The 25,017-nt window shown below is 38.1% G+C and overlaps 1 protein-coding gene across 3 annotated transcripts in view; it reads left to right on the top strand.

The window, feature by feature from the left end:
- The window catches only part of CTNNA2 (catenin alpha 2), a 1,515,416-nt gene that overhangs the window by 21,050 nt on the left and 1,469,349 nt on the right, over positions 1 to 25,017 (top strand). The window contains exon 1 of one of the 3 annotated variants that reach the window (XM_072637014.1): positions 24,898 to 24,963. The exons of the other annotated variants lie outside the window; for them this stretch is intronic. The gene's annotated coding sequence lies outside the window, so the exon portion shown is untranslated. Of the gene's footprint in view, positions 1 to 24,897; positions 24,964 to 25,017 lie in introns of those variants that run through there. 3 annotated transcript variants of the gene reach the window in all.

Genomic DNA, 25,017 nt, shown 5'->3' with positions numbered 1-25,017 from the left:
AAATGGAAGATATCTTTAATATAGCTAGTTTGAAATGTCCAAAAGGCAATTGATGACTGAAGTTCAAGGAAAAGACTGGAGCTGGTTAGATAGATCTGGGGATCTTTTTGTAACCCCTCCAATATTTGGTATTCCTAACTTATCTTTTATTCATGCCTGCTATTCTAATTATTCAAATGAATGACACAATTTTGAATATGTACCATATTTAGAAAATTATTTCATATATGCAAATCCTGACAACTTTCTCCTTTTCCATAGGAATAGCTATCCTTGCTGCTAAGATTTCCCAATACTGTATGAAATCCCCCAAGATATATACTTTCATCATGGTCTTTACCAAGTATGCTCCCCAAATATTCTTTCACCATCTTTAATATATGGCTTAGGTATTTCATATGTATAAATTATGCAACAATATTCCTAGGTGGGGGGAAAGACATGCATACAACTAATTATGACATTTAACTGAACATGAAAATTGTTATGCAGCAAAATGAGAACAAACAAACATGAGAAATTTTAGGAGTGAGAAATAAAGACTTTTTTATGGAAATGAAGGGTCTAAAATGGAAGCTGTGAGGCCATTCCAGTTATGTTGCAAGCAGTGGACCAGGGCATGGGAATGACAATATGATGCTCAGAGAGGAAAAGTGGTTCAATATTTTTCTTTATTTTTTAATTTATTTTTTCAATAAAAAAATCTTATTTTTCATGTTTTCTTACTCTCTTCCATTAGAATAGTGGTATTCTTTTTTGAAAAAAAAAATTTTTAGCTTTCATTTAAAAGTGTTTCCAAATTCTTTCCCTCCTTTTTGTCTCATGGTTAATATTGAGAAGATAGGTAATATGGTAGCAGTTATACGTGAAGTCATGTAAAACCTTTTCTTTTTAGCCGTGTTGAAAAAAAACACAACAAAAAGCACAAAACATATAGAAAGTGAAAAAAATATGCTTCAGTGATCACCAAGAGTCCATAAGTTCTCTCTGAAGTTGGGTAACATTTTTTCATCATGGGCCCTTTGGAATTGTCTTGGATCATTTTCTTGATCAGAGTATCGAAGTCTTTCACAATTGATCATCCTTACAATACTGCTGTTACTATATACTATGTACAATATGCTGTTACTATGTACAAGGTTCAGCTCCTTTTACTTTACATCTAGGTCTTCCCAGACTTTTCTGAGAGCATCCTGCTCATCATTTTTATAGCACAGGAATATTCCATCACATTCATATACAACAACTTGTTCAACCATTCCCCAAGTGATGGACATCAAGGGGGTGTTCATTATAACATATAGAGTAGAGCAAAATAAATCCCTGCATTGACCATGCCCTATTTCTATCTATTTCTGTCTCTACATCTGTCTCAATCTGTACCTGAGATCACCACTTCCCTTGCAGGAAGTGAGTAGCATATTTCATCATGAGTCCTCACGGCTCATGGTTGGTCATTGTGTTGATCACAGATCTTAGTCTTTCAGAGTTTTTTGTCTTTACAATGTTGTTATTATGTAAATGTTCTTCTGCTTCTTCTAACTTTAATCTGAATCATTTGTTATAGCACAATAATATTATGTCACATTTTAATACCATAATTTGTCTGTCCATTCCTCAATTGGAGGAAACCCACTGATTTTCAGTTCTTTACCACAAAAAACAAACCAAACTAACACAACAGCATTTATAAATATTTTGTACATATTGTTCCTTTTATCTTCTTGAAGGGTATGGAATTAGTAGTAGCATTATTGATCCAAAGAGTGTATGCACTTCAATAATTTAGTATTTCCACCGTATTTATAAGGTAGCTGTTGGTATTGTGGTCGAGCTCTGGTCTTAGAATTAGGAAGGCCTGAGTTCAAATTCAGACTCAGTCGTTTACTAGCTACGTATTTTATCTAGTAACATGGGAGACAATGGAGGGCTTCTCTCTCCGTCTCTGTCTCTCTTTCTCATCAAAGTATGACTTAATTCTCCATCTTTGCCTTAAGGCTACTTAATGGTATGAAGAATGGTTTGGATTGGCAGTGTGAGGCAGGAAGACTTTCAAAGCATCTCTTGCAATAACTTAGCTGAGAAACTATGAAGGCTAGACCAAAAATGGTTGGACTGAGGTGCCTTAGGTGGTATATAATATAGAGTTCTAGGCTTGGAGTTAGGAAGACCCAAGCTTGAATCTTGCCTCTGACACTAGCTGTGAGACTTTGTTTACCTAAACTCTGTCAACCTCAGTTTCCTCATGTGTAAAATGAGTATAATAATGTCATCTTACTCTGTAGGGTTGTCAAAATCGAGACCATATATATAAAGTGCTTCACGAACATTGAAGTGCTGCGTACATTCTATTATTATTGAGAATTAAAAGAGGAGAAAAATGCAGGAGTTATTGTGGAGTTGCAAACAGTTGTTATAGCTGAATGCGGATATTTACATGTTGCTTTGCTTTGCTTAATTTCATTTGAGACTCACTATAACCCTATGGGCAGCTAGGTGGCACCATGGATAGAGTGCTGGGCCTGGAGTCATGAAGACTCATCTTCCTGATCAAATCCACCCGCAGACACTTCCTAATTGTGTGACCCTGTGTAAGTCACTTACCTCTGCCTCAGTTTCTCATCTGTAAAATGAGCTGAAGAAGGAAATGATAAACCACTCCAGTATCTCTGCCAAGAAAACCCTCAGAGGGGGCCATAAAGAGTCAGGCAAAACTGAAAAGACTCAACAACAATGACAACATAGCCCCATGAGGTAGATAGATGCTGCAGGCACTCTCGGTCACCATGGAGAGAATTGTTTCATTCAAGTTTAGGGGACAGAAATCAATTGTAAAGGGTTGAGAAATGATTCAGTAGCAAGAAAGTGGAGGTAAGCAATGTAGACATTCTGAGATTTCATAGTGAGTGGGAATGAGATGGGAAAGCAGCTCGAGGAAGTAGTAAGGTCAGAGGAAGATGCTTTGTTTATTTTTAGTTTGGAGGCACTAGCATGTTTATAGACTTAGCAGAAAGAGCCAGTAGAAAGAAAAAGAATGAAGATGTAAAAGAGATGGAGGATGATTGATGAAACTAAGTCACACTATAGAAAGGTGGGGTAGAACTGATGATGGAGGCAGAGACAGTTAGCTTTGGCAAGGTGGGATCCTTCTTCTTTTGAAGCTGGAAAGATGAAAAAAGAGAATGAGGCATATGAGAGGACAGTGAGATGTTATGGGTGGCAGAAGGGAGTTCTAGGACTATTTTGGCTGACTTCACTTGTTTCAGTAAAGTGATCAGGTGAGGTCATCTGGAAAACAGGGTTGTGGTGGTGAGTTTGTCATACAAAGCTGAATGGGACAAATGGTCTCTGAGAGGTAAAAGCAGTATTATTGGAGTCTAGCAGAGGGAGAGAATGCCCACTTTTGATGAAGATTGATGGGGATGGCTTCTTTGTTTCCTGCATACCAGTTTGCTTTGTGTCTCCCAACTTGTGTCTTGATAATTCTCATCTCCATATCTTTGCTGCTACCACCTTCCTTCCTAAAATGCCCTTCTCTCTCCACTAGTTTATTTAACACTTTCTTTCAGATAGAACACCAGACTTGGAGTCAGGAAGACCTGGGTTAAAATCTGACCTCAGAAACTTATCAGTCGTGTGTGTTCATCCTTTGTTGCCAAAGAAGACCATGCCATCAGAGAAATAATGACATGATTAGCACTTGACTTTGTTTTGAGTGAGTGAGGGCTGTGCAGGTCACCTGTCTCACTTCTCCTACAGGGCCATCTGAATCCAGTGACCGGATATTCATCAGAATGACTGGAGATGACTCAGGATGAGGCAGTTGGGGTTAAGTGACTTGCCCAAGGTCACACAGCTAGTGAGTGTCAAGTGTCTGAGGTGAGACTTGAACTCAGGTCCTCCTGACTCTTGCACTGGTGCTCTATCCACTGCACCACCTCGCTGCCCTATCAGTCGTGTACCCCTGGGATAATCACCTCTGCCCTGTTTGCCTCAGTTTCCTTATGTATAAAGTGTGGATAATAATAGCATTCATGTCCCATGGGGTCATTGTGAGGATCGGATGAGCCAGTATTGTCAAACACTCAGCACAGTGTCCAGCACATAGCAGGTATCATATAAATTTTAGTTTTAGCAATGATAATTGTTATTATTCAAGATTTGCAAACTTCTCTCAAAAAATAATCTCCAGATAATCGTACCCTATCCCACCCTGATTTACTTCCATGCTTCACATCCTTCTTTCATCTGTTGAAGTTTTGTGTGTCATGGGAACCGTCCATGTCTTTACCTTTATCTATTCCTCAGTTTTAAGCATCAAAATCTTCTTTGAATTGGGCAGTTTGGAACTGTGGCAATTAACCTGAACTAACCCTGAAGGTGGGCTGAGGGAGACCATCCTTGGCTTTTTCTTGGGAATAGACTGGGGCTTTTGGCTATAGGCGTAGAAGGCCCAGCCTGCAGTTGGAAAAATCAGACAATTCCTGTTGCCCAGTGGTGATGCCTTCCCAACTCAACATTACTTCAATCCGTTTGTATAAACTAGGGGTCAGTACTATTTTGTCAAATTTCATTTATTATCCAAGATTTGTGCTTTTTAAAAAATAAGTTATTTTAAGGAAAGTTGCTTTTATTGTATTAATCATTCATGAGTTGCATTGGTAAGTAAGTGACCCATCAGACATAACACTGGTACTGGAATTAGGAAGTTGTGGTTGAGTAATTTCAGTTTCTTCGACTCTTTGTGACCTTGTTTGGGATTTTCTTGGCAAAGACACTGTAGTAGTTTAGCTATTTCCTTGTCTAGCTCATTTTACAGATGAGGAAACTGAGATAAACAGGGTCAAATGACTTGCCCAGGATCATGTAGCTACTGTCTGAATCCAGATTTGAACTCAGGTCCTCCCAGCTGCCAGGCCAACACTGTATCCACTGTGCCACCTGACTGGCCTGGAGTTACGAAGACCTGAGATTCAATGTTTCTCAGACAGTGTCTGAGTGACCCTGAGAAGATCACTTAACCTGCTCTCAGCCTCAGGTTCCTCATCTGTAAAATGGAAATAATAATAGCAACTGCCTTCCAGGTTTATTGTGAGGATAAAATGAGATGCTATATGTGAAATACTTTCTAAACTTTAAAACATTATTATTAATGCACTGCATTTCAATAATAAACCTGAAGCAGTCTAATGACCTGTCATAGACTAGGTCCAGAATAATAACATACCACTTACTCTGACAATGGCAAATCTTTCCACAGGGTACAATCCCTAAAGCAGCAAAGCAGGACAGAAAAAAAGCGTGATTGCCACTGAAAAGCAAATTGCAACCTTACACTTAAGGAGTCTGTCATGTGTTAGAAGAAGGAAACTCAAATTTAACGTTAGCACTAATGTTCTTTATATTTGATCTAAATTTTGTTGCTGTTTAAATATGTTCTTACTCTTCTTTAAGAAAAGATTTTAATATATAGGCAAGCATGTTACATTATATTTTAATTCATTCTGAGCTGTATTTTCCAATTCTCCCCGAGCCCCCCCCCCCACACTTCTGTCCCCTCTTTACAACTGATTTCACTGGAGGTCAGAGTATATGTTGGATTGTTTTAGAGCACTCTTTCATGTTCTTTAGAGAATTTTTCTACATCTTCGTCCATTATAGTAGGTGTTGAAGATCACGCAGGATTTATCGTATTAAGACATCGTTTAAATCATGATTCTATTACTTATTTTGTGTGACTTCTTGTAACATCACAGTTTCCTCATCTGTGAAAAAATGAAGGTGGTAGACTAGCTGATCTCCCCTGTGGCTGTCCATTTTGACACTGTGAGCCGCAGTAACCCTCTATGGGAGTTTTTGCTTATGTTCATCGTGACAACCAAATAAATAGTCTTCATGATTCATGGTTCATGAAATGATTCTTCATTTTGCCTTTGGGTAAAAAATGAAACCTCTTGTTTTTAATTTGCTGCATCTGCATCTTTAATTAGAGCCAGTTCACCAAATTGCCATTTTTGTTTATTTATGGAAATCATATATGTTGATAACTGTTCATTTCTTCTAGTAGTATGTTGATGGGTTTGTAGCGTACCACGTTGACCACCCCAGTGATTAAGTTGATATTTATCAATCAAACTTTGCTATTCTTATCTTGTTAAGCTTCTAGATCTACTCCTCTCACCATCAGTGCTGAGGTAGAAGGGGATGCATAGGACTGAGGGATATTTTGCATTTTTCTGGGTTTAATGGATTCCCATGACCAGTAAATTCACGCCCCCCCTCCTCCCTGGCCACCATGTTGGGTGGTTATCTGCCCTGTATGTTGTCTGTTCCTCAGAGAGCAGGTCAATTCTGATTCCAGGAATGAACTTGAAACCTTTCCATCATCTAGACCTTAGCAGAGATCAAACTTTAATGACATAGTCTTCCAGAGCCTGGAATCATCATCCCACCATGGTGAGGCATTACAGAAGAGTTTTGGCAAGGTCTCTTTTCTTTATTAGCCTGCTTAGCCTGACGTTAACACCATTGCTCTGAAATGGGCAATAGATAGTTTAGCTGAGAATGGTGAGTTGACTTTTTGGAAAGCACAGTGACCAGATTAGTGAGGTGAAGAGTGGAGAGCACTCAGCAGAGAACAAAGAACAGTAGGCAGTCCAGGGATGCCTGGAGAACATCAAAGAATTACTCTGAGAGTGGCTCATTCAGTCAGTCAGTCAACAAACATTTATTAAAAATTTTTATGTGCCATGCACCAGATTAAACACTAGTACGGAGAGGAAAAGCCAAAAACAAACAGGCCAAAAACATGATTATTTGGTGACTGAGGATTTATTGGTTTTTTTGTTGGAGATATTCTGAAGAAGAGTCCTAATCGAAGGAATCAAATACAAATTTTACCTGCTTTCCAATTTTTCCTGGAGCCCTGTCTACACGTACACTCAATCTTGTAAGAGCTACAGCCACCCCTTGCCATACTAAGGAAGGCAGGGTACCATGAGTGTTAAGACATCTTGAACAGGAGAAGAGATAGACACCGCTGCTGGTGGTAAACTAGAATTGAGGGCCTGGAACTGGAAGAACAGCGGATGTATTGCATGTTCAAGCATCAACCATCAGAATCATAGGGGGTGTATTTCAGCAGTCCAGGCAGCTAGATAAGGCACGTGGGTAAGACAGAGGCACGTGTTAGAGCCACCATTGCATTGTCAAGATGCAGGGAATCAGGAAGTCAGGCAAGAAAGATGAGCAGTAGAGCAGCCAGAATCCAGATGGAGGGTCTGGACATAAGGGAGTCAGTACTGAGACTGACAGAAATGAATGAAAAGGAGGGCAGAGCTGGATGTCAAAGATCAGACCAAATGAGGGCAGGAGCCAGGAGGACTAAAGAGGACCAGGTGAGTGTCAAGGGGGCATTATTAATCTAGGTAAATGAGCAAGAATTAGGAAATCTAATGATTTCTAGTCCTATATGTCTGGGCACATTGCTCTTTATGCACATTTACACAGCTCCTTTCTATTGCGTGTATTAAAGTGAAAACTATAGTGAAAAGGGAGGAATATTATATCCATAGGGCTATTATTCTCATTCATGTGTGCATGGTCCTTCAACATTTTTGCCTGTTTTTAAGCTTGACAGTTTTGTTAGGTAGACAGAGCAAGTATTAGCAGATGTGAACACCTGATTATGACTGAAGAAATAGATGCTGGGAGAGTTTAAGTTACTTGAGGTCACAGCTTATAATGTGTGAAAGTGGAACTCCATTGCAAGTCCTCTGATTCCAAATCCACAGCTCTTACCACTATGTAGCTTCTTAATTGATTTGCAGAGATATCTTAGAAGCCTTATCCACCCTCCCTTTAAAAAATTAAATATAGGTATGCATAAATTTCAGTTCCCATAACTGATTTAATAAAGTCTAGGGAGAGCCCACCTTATTCTCAGTGTCATCATGACATTCTTAATGCTTGGTACATTCATCCAGTTTCGGTACATCACAATATTTTGTCCTTTCTTGTGAAATGGATCTCATGGTTCACGATGAACTCAAATTCAAACTTTCCCCCCATCTTAGCATATATATTGGCTCCTCCTCCTTTGCCTTATCAGCACACACACTTTTCTTATCATTACACTATACATATATAATGTATATGCATATATATGTATATATGTAATATTATTTCTCTTTAGAAGATCTTAGATTTAGAAGATTTTATGCCATCAAAAGGGCATAAAAATGTGTTTTAATAATATTAGCTCATATTTTAAATTAATTGTGTTCATATAAACCATCAGCAACAAAACAATCGTAATGACATTTATGTAGCAGTTTCAGCTCTAGGTGTTCTCTACACATTCTCATTTGGTCCTCCTAACAGCCTAGTGAGATCAAGTGCTGTAGCGAGTGAGGAAACTGAGGCTGAAAATGCCCCAAAGGTTTGGGGTCTGCCCAAGGACATGCAGTTACTAAGTTGTTGAGGTGGGACTTGAACCTTTGTCTTCGTGACTCCAAGATGAACTCTCTTTGTACTCTGATTGGCACTTTTTGTTGCCAGTGTCTCAGGGAATCTCTGCCCATAGCGAAGATGTCTATTTTCATACTGCATTCAATGTTTCAAAATTATTTCAATGAATTTCTTTCTTTGGATACAAGATGCCATTGCTCTTTTTGCCATCTTTTCCATACTGGTTGCAGCTTACTTGTAACTGTTTTCTTCCTGCATTCAGTCTGCTTTGCTAGAAATATGTTACTGTTTACACAAATCCAGGACCATGAAGATCATTAATTTTGATCATGCAGAGTGTTTCCTTTGGCAGCGAGGCTTCTTTTCACTAGGCTCAGGGGAAACCATTTCTCCCACTGTATGCTTCTTTTCTGTGTCTCTGCATTTCCCTGTAGAAGAGACATCGGGGTGCTCTCACCAGAGCTGTAGACGGAAAGCCTGTGTATGCAGACCCCAACACTAGATGGCTATCCTTGGGTTAGCAATATAACCGACTACTCAGGTCCTTTGACCATAAAATGAGGTTACGACTATTTAGGCTATCTACCTCATTGAGCCATGAGCACTATAAAATATGGGCTGTGATTATGATTTTTTAAAGTGCCTCAGACAGAAGAAATCTCCCACTATTTCCCAAAGTGAAGAAGACGGCTAATAGCTTTAATATGTAATACTCCATCTGGACTGTAATGCGTGTATGGTCATCAGGATTGTTGTCTCATGAATAAATGTCTCCTTAAAAATTGCCTGTTAACTCTATTAAAGTGTTATTAATAGATGGCATGATTTAACCATTTAAAATACATTTGGGGAGAAATGTTCATTATAAATGAACACTAAGCTTGTGGCAAGTGATGAGTGAAAAATCTTCTAAGAGCTTTATGTTCACAGGGAGTCATTCTGTCTAGTTCACAAGAAAACATAATATTTTTCCTTTCTTCTAAAGGAATCACATATATACATAGATCATAAAAAAATCTATCAGACAGCAGTATGTAAATAAATAGTTTCAACCCTAGCTCACTTGAATAATTGGAGACAGATCGGGTTATCTGATGAGATTTTTTTCCCCTCAATGCTTGGCTGCCTTTGAAAAGGTGATTGTGTTGTTTGCTGTTAGGATGAGATCCTTTGAAATGCAGAGGTACAACTAACTGAAGCTCAACATTTTATGTTGGAGTTGTATAAATAAATCTACAATCAAGGCAATTTTCTGTGTGGAAGAATATTTCTTGATTCGTAGGGATTCGCAAAACACCTTTTCAATTTTAATATATCAATAGATTGTCCCTGGAAGAATTGTCTGCCCTAGTCTTTAGCAACATATCTAATCAAAATAGTAATGCCTAAAGCTACATGTCTTTATCCCAGAACATTTTAATTCCCATAAGGGAAGGATTCAAGGTCTAATGCACAGTCTCCTGGGACAAGGATATAGTGAACCTGGGCCACACGGCAAGGAAATTACCAGAATTGTTGTGGGAACCTGTAGTATGCTTGTTGTAGCAGATAACATGAGAGGGAAAGGCAGTCACCAGATACAAAACAACTCATCTTCTTCCTTGTTTCTCCTTTTCTTTAGGTAGCTAGCAGGTATAGTGGATTATAGTGGATTATGGGTGGGGAACCTGTGGTCTCAAGTTTGGATTCAGTTCAAAGGGCTGCACTTGAGGACCTCAAGGGCCACATGTGGCCTTGAGGATGCAAGTTCCCCACCCCTGGGCTTGATCATGCCCCCCTTCCCCAATCAATAAACTCCAGTGGCTCCTTGTTATTTCTAGGAAGTAGGGAGAAGGAATAAGTATTTATATTTTGTTGTGTTGCTTAGTCATTTCAGTTGTGTCCAACCGTTCACGATCCCACTTGGAGTTTTGTTGTTACAAATATTGGAGTGGTTTGCCATTTCCTTTTCCAGGTCATTTTACAGATGAGGAAACTGAGACAAACAAGGTTAAGAGTCTTGACCTGAGTCACACAGCTGGTAAGTGTCTGAGACCAGATTTAAACTCAGGGAGATGAGTCTTTTTGACTCCAGGCCTGGCACTCTACCCACTGTGCCACCTAACTGCTCTAAAGCCTTTATATAACACTTACTATGTAGCACCTGTATAGTATGCCAGACACTGTGTGCTCTACAAATATTATCCCATTTAATTCTTACAACAACCTTGTGAGGTAAATTCTGTTATTTCCATTTTATAGTTGAGAAAATTGGGGCCAAAAGAGGTTAAGTGACTTTCTCAAGGTCACAAAGGTAATTAGTGTCTTCTGGCCAGATTTGTGCTCAATTCTTCCTGACTCCAGGCCCAGTGCTCTATCCCCTACACCACCTGGCTGCCTCAAATACCAAATCCTGTGTTTGGCTTTTAAATCTTCCCATAACCTTTTCACTTCATACCTTTCATGTCTTCTTCCACCCTAATTCCTTCCATTTATTCTGATCAGGTGACACTGGCCTCCTTGCTAGTCCTCCAAGAAGGTACTCCATCTCCTGACTCATGTCTTTTCACTGGCTGTCCCCTTTGCCTTCAGGCCTCTTCCTCCTTGTCTCTGTCTCCAAGCTTTCCTGGCCTTCTTCAAGATTCAGCTCAAATCTCACCCTGTTCCAAAAACGCACCCCACGTTGCTCATGGCTTCTTTCTGGGATGACCTCCCATTTGTTCTGTACATATGTTTTATGTACATAGTTATTCATAGATCATCTCTCCCATTAGAATGTGATCTCAGGGAGGGAAGCAGCCTTGTTTTTGCCTGTATCTAAATCCATTTGACGTAGTCCTAGTCCATAATAAACCTAATAAAGGCTTGTTGAATGAGCAAATCCTTTGGAGAGGGGTTTTTAGACTGGGTACAACCACCTGATCCACTCTATCCCTTGTCCCTATACATGGTATAAGATTCCTGGATTGCAATGACTTTTGAACCCTGGTCGTTCACTAAGAAAGTCAATCGATGCTCATGGATTTTATGGGGAAGACATGGGTTCCCTTTCATGCAAGGCTCGTTGGTTTCCTAGCTCTGGTGTCATTAGGAGAGATAAACTAGGTATTGGCCAATTGAATAAAATTGAGTACAAGAGAGGATAGAAATTTCCAGAAATGGAAGAGAAAGTGCACACCTCACATTCAGAGCAGAGGAGCATCCAGCCTCCAGAGAGCCTCATGTGACTCAGGCACATTGGGGCCAGGTGTTTTAGATTATCACGTATTGTCTATTATTTAGACTAGCATTTAACTATGTTCTGTGGGGCTCTGGTGTCTACCCCAAATGAATAGGGATTCTTTGAGAAAATATCAGTGCTAGTGATATTTTCTCTCTAAAATATTAAATATGTGGGGGAAAAAGATGGTTTGGCCATCTGGTAAGAGAGAAGGATTGCTGATTTGTTTCCATGGTTCATTTTCTTAGGGAGGTGAGGTTAAGAGAACAGGAGGAAGGAAGGCCTTCATACATTGATTAAAACTCCTAGGGCAAATTGAGGAGGGAACAGATCATAGCCACATTAAATGGACAAACATGAATGTATTCCATTCTTCATTGCTAGAGGAAATATGTGAACAGAATTCATTATCTTTCCTCCCCAAACCTCCTCTTCCTTCTAATTTCCCTGTTACTTTAAAGAGCAACATCATCCTCCAAGGGACTACTTTCTTTTGGCTGTTTTTGTGTCCCTGGCGCTTAGCACAGTGCTTAGTTCACAGTAGGTACTATATCAGTATTTTTTGGTTCATTGATTAAGGCAAATTTTTGTATAAAAATATTTATGCATTGCTTAGAGGACAAAATAGCATTTATTTCCTTAATTTTGTTGCAGTGTTACCCTGATATCTCTTTTATCCAAAAGTGTTTACAAAACCCCTACCAGGCCTTCTTGACCAGGACTTATTATTTCTGTCATTATTTCTCAAAGTTTCCAGAGTCACTGAGAATTATAATATTGAAGTTTTTTCACTGCTTATATTATTGTTATCAAACTGTCTAGAACGATGTGCTTCTTCGAAACCTTGTAGCTGAAAAAGTGGAAGTGCTTCGTCAGGAAGGGGAATTTGATGCATTGTGGCCCTAATTAGGGAGCTGTGACCTCTGATCTCCATGACTTCTGTTAAGTCTCAGCTAAAATCCCTTCTACAGGAAGCCTTTCCCAACTCCTCTTAATTCCAGTGCCTTCCCTCTGTTAATTATTTCCTTTTTTTCTGCATATAGCTTACCATTTAAAGAAATTGATTTGCAAATAGTTACCCTGTACTGTATCGTTTTGTTAATTTAAGTCATAGTTTTCACCCACTTGGTGCCCAGTTTCATGCCAAGACCTGAGAGAATACAGCAAGAAGTAGCTCATGCATCCTGAACCTCAAAAGGAGCCTCCAACTGATATTTTGATATATCTTTTACATTTTGAAACTGGGTCTCCCTATCTCATAGCAGGCTGGAAGTGTGGCTACTTCGTGTGGGCCTGATCTCACCACTGATTGGTTTTGAAGACTTATTATACTGTTTCTGAGCTGGATTGAGTCACCTCCTCTATAGGCAACCTGAGTCCTCCTGCCCCTGGTGTTTTACTGTATTGGTTTCAGACTTTGCATAGGTAACTGATCGCCTTTAATCATATTGTAGGTCAGAACTCCTGAGCTGAAGCAATCCAAAAGTCTCAGTCTCCCCTGTAGCAAGGATTATGCTTCCTTACCTGCCTTCTTACGTCTTGTTCAAGGAAGTAGTCAGCTCAACTGAGCAAACATTAAATGCCTTCTCTATGTAACTTATTAAGCTAGGTGAGGTAAAAAAATATTAATGATAACAATAACAAAAGATGTGGTGCCTATCCCAATGGAATTTGTAACTTAGTAGACAGAAATGTATGCATACACATGTACATAAATATATATGAATGTATATATGTGTGTGTATATTTACACATTTATATGTTCCTGTGTATTCATACATATAATGGATCTGGGACCTCATCAAAATATGTATTCTCTCCAGTGATACATATTGCCATCTATTCATACTGGCCCATTCTGTACCATTCTTGTACATGTCTTCCCATAGTTGGCCACAGTGGGGTCAACTCTAAGGGTTGGGAGTTTATCATGATATGAACATAGCTTCCATGGTAGAGATAGTGTAAGTTAAGGTTGGAGGATGGAAAGGTCTCTCCAATGAGTGGTTAAGGTTTCATAGTAGACATGGCATTTAATATGGGTCTTGAGGAGCAGATAGGCTTATAGGTGCATAGGATTTAGAATTCAAAAGAACTTTTGGATTTTAGCTCATGAATATGGAACTGGGAAAGGACATATGAGAAATTAGAAATGACTTATGTAGAGATACAGTGACAGGGTAACAGCCTGTATCTGGGAGATGCTAAGTAGAATAAATGGAAAGAAATTGTCTGAAAAGAAGCCTGGAAAAAAAGTACTGGATCTCCATTTAGAGGTTATTGTTCAGTCATATCAGACTCTTCATGACCTGGTATGAGGTTTTCTTAGCAAAGATATTGGAGTGGTTTGCCCTTTGCTTCTCCAGCAGATTAAGGCAAACAAAGGTCAAGTGACTTGCATAAGGTCACACAGCTAGTAAATATCTAAGACTAGATTTGAACTCAGGTCTTCCTGTCTCCAGGCGCAGTGGATCTATCACTGACTCTCACATTCAGAGGACCCGAGGCTCCTCCATTATTGCTTATGTCCGTGAAGATGAGTCAGAACCCAAGGATTTCTGGGCCTCACCACTGCTACAACATGAGCCTTTTGGGGTTTTCTCTCTGCCCTGATGCTGAGCTTTCTTTTATGCCTTGTCTTCCCTAACGAGAACCTCAGTTCCTTGAGAGCTGGGGGTGGGACACACTTTATCTTTAATCCCTTGTGTACAGCTCCATGCTGGGAGCACAGGAAGCGAGTAATAATTGCTTTTCACTCACTCATTCATTCATTGCAAGTGCCTCAGTTTCTTTATCTTCAAAGTGAGAGAATCAGAACCAGAGGATCCATCTCCAAGGCCCCTCATAAAGCTCAAATTCTAATCTCTTCTTGTTTTATGTATTAGGTGATAGGTAAGAGCTACGAATCAGAAAGGAGAAAGAACTGCAAATCATTTTCACTTTGAATAACACTATGGAGGAGTAATGGAGATAGTGTTGATGTCTGAATAATACAGTTATCTTTTAAAAACACCTCAATTAATGAAATGGGACAATTTTGAATTTGTATACATTAAACAGGAAATTAAATTATATTTCTATAGAAACTATAGTGCAATTCCTTTATAGAAGCATTGAAGCGCAATACAGCGTCCAAGAACATTGGCCAAGAGTCAGAAGATAGCTACATGTGTAGATATTGACAAATGAACCAGTGTCCAAGAGTGTTATTGGACTTGGAAATTGACTTTCCAAGGAACTAAAATCATATTAGTAAAGACTTTTAAGTGTTAATCTTCCAAATTCATAATATAAATTGGCAAGAATATATGGTTTCATTGAGACTTGTCTCAGGAAAAGATGGTGATTTCTGTGAATAATTTTCCCAGTTTGAAGAAGTGACTAGTCATCGTCCTTGAGGACATGCTGCACTGAGTTTGCTGCTTTCAGTTCCACTTAGCTTCTAATAGACAGGGAGAATGGATAAACTCTTTTCACTCTTTCATATTAGTTGAATATGGTGAAAAGAGGTTGTAGGCACCTAGAAATTTTCTAGGGAACTTCTCCTGTTGTTATTTCCCATATGCATCATTCTCCTTGCTGTGTCATATGGTATTACACCTTCAGCTCTTCATGCCTGGAATCAACTCCTATCTCATCTCTGCTTTATAGAATAATTGTTCCCCAAGTGAATGAATGAATAAAAAACATTAAGTACTTATTTACTGTGTGCCAAGAATTATACTAAATGCTGGAGATGTAATTAAAAAAAAGAAAATCTCTGCTCTCAAAGTGGTCACATTATAATCGGGCAACACAAGATATAAGACAAAGAGGCTAGTCAGCTTCAGGGAATGGTGAAGTGTAAGAGTCCTTTGGATGAATTTACAGATCATATATTAGTTCCTGGGGTTCTGGAGGACATACATACATGTAATCATGCCTTTAGGATTCAGTGCTGGGGCAGATGCTGTTGTCTAGTGGTCCTCCCCTTACTGGAAGGATTGTGGCTGGCAATCTGCTTATTTAAATGGTTTAATCCAGTATGTCTGTTCAGCAATGGTGAGTGGGAGGCTAGAGAGATCTAGCACTCAAACTGTGAGGAAAAAAAGAAGTCCAGTGGTTGGAGTAGAATGGGAACTTTAGGATAGTCACCTCCCACAAAAGCAGTGTTGGTATGTTGGTGCTAAGTATTCAACCAGAAAAGGGAAAGGAGAAACCTTGGTAGGACAGTTGGAAAAGAAAGACCTTCCCTATTTACTTTCTCCTGCTAGACCCACCAGTTGGGCTCTGATCACCCAAGTGAGGAAGCTAGGGGTAAAGGGACAGGGGGCCACCTGGCCTGCTTGCATTTTCCTTCAGTATTCATCTCCAAAAGCTTATCCTGATCTTTCAGATGCTAGGACCTTTCTTACCTCTGAAGTTGCATCTTGTAAACTTTGTATTTATTTATCTCTTCATGGAGAGTTTTCTTTACAAAGTGGAAGCTGATTGAGTTCAAGGATGGTTTTGTTTCTGTCCTTTTGTTCTCAGTACCTAGCAAAGGGACTGGAAGATGGGGGTTTCAGAAAAGCTTATCAAATTGAATGGAAAATGGGACTGCCATATCTTTTTTCAGCACTGGTAGGACAAATATTTCAGCTACAGTTTGATGAAGTACTTTGTTTTGTTAACCAGGTGAGCCTCAAAAAAGGGAAGTGAAATGTATATCTTCTTTCCTGGTTTCCTTGTTTCAATACCTAATTTTCTGTGATGGATATTCAATAATTTTGAAATAGTTTGAAATAGTTAAAGTAAATATTCATATATGTATGCCTAAGTCTAAAAATATGTTCTTGGATTTCGCTCATTGATTTTTTTTAAATCTTAGCATTGATTTTTCTTGATTTAAGAATCCCCCAAGATTTGATAGAGACTTATCTTCCTTATTTTTGCTTGGTACTTCTTTGGAGCCTTAGGACTGACTAGTTTTCTATAGTTTTTGAAGAATCACAGACCTAGAAGTGGAAGGGCCTTCAAAACTTACAATTATTACCCATACACCAATAAAAATCTCTTCTGTGTGTACTTCAATTAGAAGACATCCAACTCCTGCTTGAAAACTTCCATTGAGGAGGGACTAAGTGATTTCTGAGGCAGCCTGTGCCACATTGGGAAAACTCTAATTGTGGGAAAGTTTCTCACTATATCAGACCAAGATTTCTCACTAGGTCACTCCCTCCATTTCTCCCTAATTATATTGCCCTAGTGCCAATAGAGCTAGTGTAATCGATTTTTGATGTGAGATCTTTCATGTTCTTGAAGGTATCTATCATCTCCTTCCTCCCTCACTAGGAATCTCTTCCTTAAACTAAATAGCTCCAGTTCTTTAAAATCATTCTCCCATGACATGGTCTCTTCGCATTTCACCATCTTGAGTCACCCTCTGCTGGATATAGTCCAGATTTGTAGTATTCTTCTTAATGTGTTCTGCTCTCATAACCAACTCAGTATCCCAGCATTTCCTAGTCAGAATACACACACACACACACACACACACACACACACACACACACACACGCACGCTTTTGGGCACCTTGTTTCCATTTCCATCACAGAATCATAGAATCATGGATTTAAAAGTGAAAGAGACCTTGGAGACTACCAAGTCCTTTGACTCATACTGGGCTTTGCAACCCAGTAATAGAAGCTCAAGATCTTCACACTGGTATATAGCACTTTATCCTCCTTATTATATTTGTAAAAATGATTTTTGGAGCAATATTTGTAGGGTTCCATTTATTCTTATGAAATGTAATCAAATTAGCATCAACCTGCTCTTTGAGCCCACAGAAATCTTCTTGTTTCCTGCCTCTGTCATTATTGGTTAGCTATTCCTATCAGCCTCATGTCACTTGCCTATTTGGTAAGCTTACTTCTTTTCTTTCCTCTCTTACTAATCACCTCAGGACCATGGACAGAGAAACACAGGGACAATTGTACTGTCTGATGCTGCATGAAGATAGGAGAACCATAAGGACATTATACACTAGCAATGCAGTAATGGAATGTAAATGACAGGAACAATAAAACAATGCTAAATAGTGAGTAATGGTAATGACTGATCCTGTCTCTATCCAGCAAAATGATGAAGAAATGCACCTCTTTCTTTTCATTAGAGAGGCAAGGGGATGACAGGTCCAGAATGTGGCCCACACCATCAAACATCATCACTGTCTGATTAGTTTTGCTTAACTACTTTTCTTTAATGCAGGGGAAAGCTCATGGGTATACAGTGTACTAGAAATAGCTGATATGAAAGCAAAATAAAGGCTGTCTTTTTAAAGGGTAATTTAAATAATGCTATGGGTGTTTAAAATCTTATTTTGTAAACCTTATTGTTAATTCTGACCTTTTCCTATAACAGCTTTAAATTTGTGTTTTCTGATGTGAGATGACACATTTGGAAATTTCTTTTTATTTAATGGAAAGGTAATGTATTCTTTAAAGCTTTTGCTGAGTCAAGATATAAAACCTTGGTATTGTTTGAGCCAGAAAACCGACATCCAGAAAGTTACTTTTGAGGGTTTAATACAGCTTTCTGCAGTGTCTGGTTCTGTTGCCTTATTATGATGTGTAAGTGACCATGGGTTATTGAAGGTTGTGTCTCTAGATTGCAAGCACTTGCCTGTTCTACGTTACTGGAAGTTACTGTAGCTTCTCACAGACTTTGCCTTTATATTTGAAGCTCTTCAAGGTTCTGCTGTGACTGAAAGGGCTCTGAGTATAGGCCCAGCAACAGACTGATTTTGGACAAATAGTTTAGCTAAGTATTAAGAAGCTCATCACTTGTTGGTTGGACAGGAAGATGGATTCTTTGTCCATACAAACCTGTGAAACAGAGAAAAATGTGAACCCCAAATGGTCTTCCGTTTGTGAAGTAATGGGAATATTTAAAAATTACATACTATTTCAACCATATAAAAATGTTCACTTAACTATCAGTACTCTACGTTTGAGATCCTTGTCCAATGACCAAAAGGTGGGCATAATTACTATAGGAACTAAATTTTATCTATTTTGATTTTTTCCATTGTAGATCAAATCAGAAAAGAGAAAAAAAATACATTTGAAATCTCTAGAAGTTATCCTTGGAAAGGGATATAAAGAAATTAATAAAGTCCATTTTATCATTTGTCAGAAAGCAAGATGAAATGCCATTTCATGAGGCATCTGACAATCTTTTATTGTAGTGCTTATAAATATTTGCAGAAAAGAAATGATCATATAAAGGAGTTATCCAGTTCATTCATATAATGCTGGAAATGCCTTGCTACCCAAAAATACTTACATAGACCTAATCACAGGGGAAAAAAGGCCGGACAATATGGCCATTGATATTTTTATGAGATGGAAATTAGCCCTTTGAGTGAATTAGGAAGAAAACAATGCCATAGGATGAATGATGATAGGGCTTGCTTCCAAGTAGCTTTTAAAAGTCAGTTTATATATTTCCACAAGAGAGTCTCAAAAAGAAATCTATCTTCTGAGGAGATATGAAGGCATATGCATTTGGGTTGCTCTTTACACCTCTGACTGGGGGCTTAGAGCTACAAAAGATAAAAGGAATTACAGCTTGCTTGATACAACTTCCCCAGCAGAGAATGAATGTCTGCCAAGAAAAACAACTGGGTAGAGTTGGTTGTGGGATGATGTGGGGGTGGAGGAGGAGGAGGCTTTTTCAACCACTTGTATTTGTCCTTCCCATCCTACTAGTATTGATTCATTTCCCAGGTTGGTTGCCAGGTATAGGCATTCCTACTCTTTTCTGGAAAGGTGCAGCAAATGATCCTCACATCTGTCTTTTGTAGCTGAGCTCCTAGCCAGAGATAGCACTCGGAAAACAACACAGCTTTTGTCTCTCCTTTTTTTTCTGGATCTTCTCTTCCCTTTATCGTCTTCTTCTTTCTAGTTATTATATATCCAGACTAGTAAAGGGACAGTGGTTAATGGTGAGTATAAAGACATGGTAAACATTTTAAACAAGGAAAGATAAGCATATATTCCCATGGCCAGAAGGAAAATCTCTGGAATTTCCTGAGAGCAAGAAGAGAAAGGAGTCTATATTATATCTTATCTTCTGGTGAGTTCATTGAGGAGCAGAGGAGCCCAATCTAGGATATCGTCAGCAAAGTGAATTGTGCAAAAGCAGGTTAAGAGCATTAATGGCTTCTAAGTTTGTTCTGAATTTATGTCTTTTATGTTTCTATAGGGCATTCTTGGCAAAGAGTATACAAATACACACACATATATAAAGTGCTCAGCATGGTGCTTTGTACGTAGTAGGTTCTTACTGCATGCTTATTCCTTTTTCCTGTCTCTGCAGTGTACTGGCAGTTAAAGTTCAGCATTGAAGAATAAAACATGGGAATGAACCATATGCATCTCTTGGATGTAATAAACAAGTGAACATCTTTAGTAACCAAAGACAACTTGGCAGGGTGTAAACCCTGTATATTTTGGTATGTGTGAATGCATGATATAGCAAGTATACAATGTGTGTATTTGTCCTTCGTTGCTGAAGAAGACGATGCCATCAGAGAAATGATGACATGACTTAACACTTGACTTTGTTTTGAGTGAGGGAGGGCTGTGCAGGTCACCAGTTTCACTTTTCCTTGAGAGTCATCTGAATCCAGTGACCAGATATTCATAAGGATGACTGAAGATGATCAGAATGAGACAGTTGGAGTTAAGTGACTTGCCCAAGGTCACACAGCCAGTAAGTGCCAAGTGTCTGAAGTGAGATTTGAACTTAGGTCCTCCTGACTCCTGCACTGATACTTGATCCACTGTATCACCTAGCTGTCTCTTTGCAGAAATATGCTATTGGTGGTTTTGTTGACAGGATGTTGCTGTGTCTGAAGAGACCAGATCATGGCAAAATAGAAATTACTTTAAAATTTAAAAATGAGCCCGTGGGGTCAGAATAACATAAACTTTGTCAATTAAAAATTTTCCAACATCATATTAAACTTCTATGAACTTTCTCTGATTACAAATTGCTTATTATCTAGATATGTGCAACATCAACAGGAGCTTTTAAACTTTATAACAGAATTCATGTTATATTCATTCAGGAATCATAATTGCTGGGTACATGGCATAATTGCTTTTTTTGCAAATGTTTTATGAGGGGAAGATAGTGGATTGACGTTCTAGGGATACATTTGACAAGAAGAGTAATTGTGAATAAGGCTACAATCAAGCGTTCAACCTCTAGAAGATCTAGGCCCTGCGAGCCAGTAATTCACACTTGCTTTCTCTGGCTCCCACCTATAATTTGTCCATTTGTTTGGACAAATGGCATTTTTTCATTTTTTTCATTACAACTTGATTTCACGGTAGCATTTAAAAACAAAAAGACATCAGTTGTTTTAATCTTTTTTTCTAAAATTTTCTCAGAAAAGGAATGTGAGATAGAGAATGGCTGAATGATCCCAATTTTGCGAGTAGGGTCTAAGGCATGGTTTTAAATGATATACCCAAACTCGTGTATATAAAATACCACTGATGAAAACCCAAGTCTCTTGAAATCTCAGAGTAATGCTATTACATATCTTGTAAAATGCTGATTAGGAAATTTTGGGAAGAATACAAATTTCTCTGAAATGAAATTGACTATCTTGATATGAGAGTTATATAAAGTATTTTTTAAAACAGTGACTAGGAATAAACCGAAATTCAGTCAACTTTATACTTTCTTTCATTATACCATGGAGAGAATGTATTGTTTGGTTTTAATGAATTTAAATTTAAATATTTAGATATTTGTATAATATCTCAGTTACATCAGTGCATCTTCTATATTATTTGTGCTTTGCTATATTTAGGTAATAAGATTATAAATTGATATTTTAAAAAATATAATCAGCTTTAACTCAGTTGTACCAAAGAGTGGCATATGAATACGTCTAACTGCAGTTTGTAGTCTCACTCGGGGAAATCGCAGAAATTAACATGGATGTGTGGCCAGTAAGATATTCCTAGATGAGATGGATCACTTTCCTCCCCAATGACACCTTGTGATATTTTAGACAAATTGCCTTTGCCTGACAGAGATCCCCTTCATCAGCTATATCCTCAGTAGAATTTAGCTTCTTAATATGCAGGACTTATTTTACTTTGAGTATTTTTATACCCAGTATTTTGCATGGTGCATAGCACATAGTAAAGACTCCAAAAGGAGTTTTCATTTATTTATTCATTCATTTAGAAGAAGAAGAGAGACTGAATTCCCATGATATAGGAGGATAACCATGGCAGTCCATGACCAAAGATTGATCCAAAAGCTTCAAGGTATATATTGAGGTTGCAAGGAAAGTGAATAAAGTAAGAGTAAGTTTGCTAAACTGTAAGATGACATAATTTTGTCACATTGTTTGGAAAATGGAGGATAGAACTAGAATTAACTATAATTTTAAGTTATAACTTCATTTCTTTTTCTTTCTTTTGTATGTGATTACTATACCTGTGCATTGGGGAAGACAATAGATGTATTTGAATTGCAACAGTTTAAAAATTATCTTTCATAGTGTACTTGTAGACAAATTGGAGAGATATGAAAAGGATGACACTGTACTTAGCAATGCACATCCACCTAGCTCAATAATAAGACCCAAAGAATGGCCATCAGTGTCAGTCTTGCTGGGCTGGTGATGAGTCTTCAAGTGGAATGGGTTAAGACTCTGCCTTTATCCCCATTTTGTTCAGCAATTGGCTTAGATAAAGTAACAGAGGATATTCTTACTGGCTTTCAGGATTACAAAGTATTAGCTGAAGTTGATGAGAAAACTGAGATCTACAAAGACCTTGACAGATGGAATACATGATCCAGTTTAATAAAATAAAATGTAATTGTTACAATGGTCCTTGTTCAGTTGTTTCTCAGATGTGTCCAGCTCTTTGTGATCCCATTTAGGGTTTTCTTGGCAAAGATATTGGAGTGATTTACCATTTCCTTCTCCAGCCCATTTTATAGATGAGGAAACTGAGGGAATCAGGGTCAAGTAATTTGCCTAGGGTCACATAGTTCATAAGTGTCTGAGGCTAGATTTGAAGATGAGTCTTCTTGACTCCAGGCTCAGAACTCTATTCACTATACCACCTAGCTGCCCCATAAAGTTCTACTCCTGGGTTGAAAATCAGTTGTGCAGGAGTTAGAGCTAGACAGCAGTTCATGAAGAAGATAAGGGTTATCTTGAATTGCAGGCTTATTAGGAGTTTATGACTCACTTTTGGCTTTTCTTGGCAAAGCTATTAGAGTGGATACCCGTTTCCTTCTCCAGATCATTTTACAGATGGAACTGAGGCCAAACAGAGTTAAGTGACTTGCCCAGGGTCAAGGTATCTGAGGCCAGATTTCAACTCAGGAAGATGAGTCTTCTTGACTCCAGGCCTGGCACTCTATCTACTGTACCACCTAGCTGCATGTACATTTAATGAATTAAACATCAAAAGGCCTGGGTTCAATACCAAACTGAAACTTTGCAACTTTTAACTCTAAAAACTACTGTTTCTAGAGCTGTTCTCCCCATCTGCATGATGGGAGTAATAATATGTTTATTACCTACTTGACAGGATTGTTATGAAGAAAGAATGTTGTAAGTCTTAAATGACCATATAAACGTGAGTTACTGTTTATCATTCAGATTCAGACTCAGGAAAACATGGTGTCAGGCTTGTCCTCTGGAAGACCAGGGGTCAGGCCTAGCCTCCGACATATTCTGATCTTTAGCAAATCTCTTCATTTCTAAAATTTCTTTAAAAACAACCAAGTGTAGATTGCTTTTTTTGGATAATGCTCTAATCAACTTGCTAAGGTGATAAATCAGAGAGAAAGTAAGAATTCTATGAGTAGAAAAATGTCATTTTTAGGAGTTGCTATACCAAATGAAATCCTTCTCTTGTACTACTTATTGTAACATTATATTTTAATATTTAATGTAGTTCTGCTTATTAATATTTATTAAATATGCACATATATTTATATTAATAGATAGATATTGCCTTCTTCAAAGAAGGAAGGAAACAAGCACTTATTGTCTATTATATACCAAATACACTTCCAAATTGATCTCTATGTATCTCTATATTATATATATATATATATACCAAATATACAAATATATACTATACACCAAATATACTATATATAGTGTATATATTCCAAATAGACTTCCAAATTGATGTCTATATATCTGTATTTATACTATATACCAAATATATTATCTACTATACATCAAAACAAATATCATCTCATTTGATACTCTCAACAACCTTGGGAGGAAAGTGCTGCTGTTATCACTATTTTTCATTTGAGAAAACTGAGGCAGACAGGTGGAGTGACTGATTCAGAGTCACACAACTAGTAAGTATCAGATTAAAATTCAAGACTTTCTGACTCCAAGCCCAGTGTCTCTGTCCATGGTACCATCTAGTTGCCTATACAACTAAATGGTACACTCTGTGGCCAAGGAGTATATTTTATATTTGTCTCATACCACATCTTACAGTACTCACTCATTTTTTAAATTGTCTGTGGATGATTTTTAAAATAGGTAAATGTAACTAAATAGATAGTGGATTTCCATCCTTTAAGAACTTTTAAAATGAATATAAAATATATTCATCTGTTAAGAATATAAAAGTATGAGGTTCCTAGAATTAGACTAGTCCAGACAACCTTTCAAAATTCCTCTTAGCAATTTGATTATTTGATTTAGCTTTCTGTTTTGGAAACTATGGTGGCTGACATTTTATATCATTTTGCATGTATCTGTGCATTTGATCCTCACAATAGCCCTACGAGATAGCTCCTACAGGTATTTGTATGTCTGTTTTACAGATAATTAAACAGTGGCCCAGAATAGCAAAGTGATTTGCCCATAGTCAAATCAATGTGTAGTTAACAGAGGCAGAATTTGAACCCACACCTTCCCAATCTCATACTCTTTCCACTACTCCACATCATCCCTTTGTAATGATAACTGACAATTAATGCTTTGTTTCCCTTTTAAGATTTGCAGTATGCTTTTCACTTACATGAGTTTCTATTGGTCAGTCTAGCTTCCCTGCCTCACTATTAGTACCTATAGCTACAATTCTCTGGTAGTCTATTAGCTTTTGGCTTTGGGAATTTTTTGTTCTTTGTAGATCTTTGGTTATGAGAATATATGTACAACTTTAATATGTTTTTTCTTACTTTTGACTTTGTTAATACAGAAAGACCTGGGTTGAATTCCCTCTTCTTACACATAGAGGTGAGGAGACCCTGGGTAAGTCACTTAATCTCTTAGTGCTCTAGATGACTGCTTACGACTAGCTGGTTG

The sequence above is a fragment of the Notamacropus eugenii genome, chromosome 1, assembly GCF_028372415.1.
Source record: "Notamacropus eugenii isolate mMacEug1 chromosome 1, mMacEug1.pri_v2, whole genome shotgun sequence".
NCBI lineage: Eukaryota > Metazoa > Chordata > Mammalia > Diprotodontia > Macropodidae > Notamacropus > Notamacropus eugenii.
This window is presented reverse-complemented; position numbering and strand designations above follow the sequence as displayed.